At 43.7% G+C, this 3,736-nt stretch overlaps 1 non-coding gene across 1 annotated transcript; it reads right to left on the bottom strand.

Moving 5' to 3' along the window:
• Positions 1-2,509: 2,509 nt before the first annotated feature.
• LOC149271826 (small nucleolar RNA SNORA35) lies at positions 2,510-2,639 on the bottom strand. Its single transcript, XR_016279647.1, has one exon. It is a non-coding gene; the product is annotated as a small nucleolar RNA SNORA35 (small nucleolar RNA).
• Between the last annotated feature and the right edge of the window lie 1,097 nt (positions 2,640-3,736).

Consider the following 3,736-nt stretch of genomic DNA (forward strand, 5'->3'; position numbering starts at 1 on the left):
GGGCCACTCGTATGTTTTCTGGGCCAGACGGAGAGCTGCAGTTCGGGTTAACGGTCAGCAACTGGGCTTTCCTGAGGACCGGATCAAGATTTGGTGGTTTGGTTTTCGGGGTTTCAGCTGGATGGATGTGTGTTCTGAGGTGTGGGGGAGGTTGCATTCTGGGTTGCGACCGGATTTTGTGCTATTTCATGCTGGGGGTAATGAGTTGGGTCTGGTGCCGCAGAAGGAATTGGTTCGGAGGATGAAGCAGGATTTGGATCGGTTGAGGGAGTTGGTGCCGGGGGTTATGGTGGTATGGTCAGAGATGGTGCCTCGCTTAAGTTGGAGGCATGCTCGTGATCCTGTGGCTGTTGCTAGATGCCGGGGTAAGGTCAATCGGTTGATGGCCAGTTTTGTTCGGCGGTTTGGGGGTGTGGTGGTGCGGCATTTGGAATTGGAATTGCTGCTCCCAGGTTATTTTCGGGCTGACGGGGTGCATTTGACTGATGTTGGTCTGGATTTGTTGAACTTAGGTTTTCAAGATGGTTTGGTTCGGGCCCTGTTTTTTCGGGGTGGCGTGGCTCAGACGGCTTGAGGGGTCAAGGTCTGGCTGGTGGCGGGGTGGAGTGGCAAGTTTTGGAATTCTTGTATGGGGTTTTTTCGTGGAGAAGGTGAATGAAAGGTTGATGGTGGTGGTTTTTGTAGGTTTCGAGCTGGTCTGTGGCTCAGAACCTGGGGGTGTAGGGGTATCTGGGTATACCCCTATTTTGGAGTTGGAAATGTAAATTGTTGGCACTTTATTGTTATGTTTTTGGTCACTGTTAATTTATTGGGGGTCATTGTCATGGTGTGGGTGGTGTCGGGCTATTTGTATTCTAATGTTTTGTATGACAATGATTTTGGTTTTATGTTCTTTTCAAGCTGTGGACTTATAAATAATTTTCCACTACATTTCTGGTGTCTGTGTTTTATTTGGGGAATGGTATTTGGGTGGGGTCTCTTTTTTCAGGTGGGGCCCACATCTCGACTATGCGCCTGTCATGAAGCCATTGGAGCAAGCACAGCTTAGCGGAGGAGGCCCTGACAGTGCTAGGAGGTGGGCCTTAGAGGTTTTGGTTTAATTTTATTGGTCAGTTAGGTTAGGGGTTGGGTGTTATAAATAGGTAGCATCCATTTTGTTATCGCACTTTTAATCTGCTTGTCAGACTGGATTGTTGTCCCTCCCTCCCTCCCTAATTTTGAGTTGGGGTGGGGGGTTTTTTTTTCCCGTTTTGTCACAGCGGCGGGGTGGAGTGGCAAGTTTTGGAATTCTTGTATGGGGTTTTTTCGTGGAGAAGGTGAATGAAAGGTTGATGGTGGTGGTTTTTGTAGGTTTCGAGCTGGTCTGTGGCTCAGAACCTGGGGGTGTAGGGGTATCTGGGTATACCCCTATTTTGGAGTTGGAAATGTAAATTGTTGGCACTTTATTGTTATGTTTTTGGTCACTGTTAATTTATTGGGGGTCATTGTCATGGTGTGGGTGGTGTCGGGCTATTTGTATTCTAATGTTTTGTATGACAATGATTTTGGTTTTATGTTCTTTTCAAGCTGTGGACTTATAAATAATTTTCCACTACATTTCTGGTGTCTGTGTTTTATTTGGGGAATGGTATTTGGGTGGGGTCTCTTTTTTCAGGTGGGGCCCACATCTCGACTATGCGCCTGTCATTTTACTTTTTGTACCCTTCGTGACAATGGCTGTTTTATCGTTTCTGCGGTGTTTGTGTTTAGCTGTAATTTTCTCTTAACCCATTTACTAAACCCACACAAGTTATATATTGTTTTTTTCAGGACAAGAAGGGCTTTCTTCAGACACCAAAATTTTTTTCATATGATGTAATTTCCTATAATAAAAATAATAAAATATGACGAAAAATTGAAAAAAAAACACATTTTCTCACTTTTATTTGAAAAATCTTTTATTCATCATAAAAAACTACTGAAAAAACCTGCTAAATAGATTCTACTATTTGTCCCGAGTTTAGAAATACCCAATGTTTTTATGTTTTTTTGCTTTCTTCTACACGTTATGGGGCAATAAGTACAAGTAGCGTTTTGCTAATTTAAAACCATTTTTCTCTGAATCTGGTAATTCTGTCTCTATGTGGTATTTGGGGCATCTTTGAAGCCAGCAAATTAAATTTACCCCACCAAACCATATATTTTTGAAAACTAGACACCCCAGGGTATTTTAGATGCTGATAGTTTAACCCTTTCCATGCACTAATCCTACCACCAACCCTTGTCAAAGTTTGGGATAGTAATTGTTTTTGGTGTTTTTTTCACATACTTTGTACTTCAGGTGTGAAATTACAGCTCCTGGTATATGTTGCTGTCACACAACACCCAGATATGTGTCCAGCAACATCTCCTGAGTACATTGATACCCCACATGCATGGGTTTGTCAGATTGTTTGGGGGCAAAAGGGCCACATTTGGAACATGAGCAATTCAAATTCAGTAGGAATTTTACATCTGGGTAAAGAAAAATGCTTGTACCCAACTATCAGTAGGGACAGGTTACAAGAAAGCCTGGCCTATCTCCAAGAAGGGATTTGATCTAGCACCTTAAGTGGTCCCTCATGCCACGGAATGGACACAGGGGTCACTTGACAGTGCAAATAAAAACGCTTAAAAATGGTGGAGCAAATAAAAGCTAAAAAACAGTAAATGTAACAAAAAATTAAAAAAAAATACAAAAATGGAGCAGGAACAAAAAAAAAATTAAAAATGGGAAACTGTGTGATACAGCTTGAAGCAGTCACCGACACAGAGTGCAGGTTTTCCAGGGCAATCTGGACAGTAAAATGTGGTGTCCTTTCTTTGCCCCCTGCTGTAGCATACCCTGCATCTCTTTTGGGGATTCTGCTTCTTTGCTGTAGGGGGGATTTTAAAAATAAAATGGGTAGCCCCAATTCTGTTGGTTCCCATCACTACTTCGGGACCAGGTGCATCACGGTACAAGATACCTGAAATTACTTCGAGCTGAAACTGCAAAAAAGACAGCTTCAGCCCAGTGTCTGCTTTTTTGTGCAGCAAAAAAGCGTTATAGGTTGCAATTTGCATTAGATAAATTGCAACCTTCTTGTACCAGGCCTTTGTCTTCCTCATAATGAGGTAGGGCTGTAGGAGTTGATCTGACAGATCAACTCCACCCATGTGCTTGTTATAGGCCCTGATGCACACTGGCTTTGTAGTGACCCCAGCTCTGCCACGGACAGAAACCTCCACGGTTCTCTCATCGTGGATGGTGCTCAGCATGCACACCTCTTTTCTGTCCTTGAACTTCAATGCCAAAAGCTCCTCTTGGCGTAGAGCTGAGGTCTCCCCCTTTCCTAGCCGGGTTCGTACCAGGCGTTGTGGGAAACCCAAGCGGTTCTTTTTTATAGAACCGCAAGCTACCGTATCGAAACAATACAGCAGCTTGAACAAAGGGACGCTTGTATAGAAGTTATCTACATACAAGTGGTAGCCTTTGTTCATAAGGGGGAATATTAGGTCCCAAACAATCTTGGCACTGGTGCCCAGATGATCTGGGCAACCTGGAGGGTCAAGGTAGCTATCCTTACCCTCGTATACCCGGAAGGCATGAGTATATCCTGTCTCGCTCTCGCAGAGCTTATACACCTTCACTCCATACCTGGAGCGCTTGGAAGGAATATACTGCTTGAATCCCAACCTTCCTTTATATTTCATTAGGGATTCATCCACGCAGATA

Source organism: Sceloporus occidentalis, unplaced genomic scaffold (genome assembly GCF_023333645.1).
Source record: "Sceloporus occidentalis isolate IW3139 unplaced genomic scaffold, rSceOcc1.0.p SCAF_458, whole genome shotgun sequence".
NCBI classification, from domain to species: Eukaryota; Metazoa; Chordata; class Lepidosauria; order Squamata; family Phrynosomatidae; genus Sceloporus; species Sceloporus occidentalis.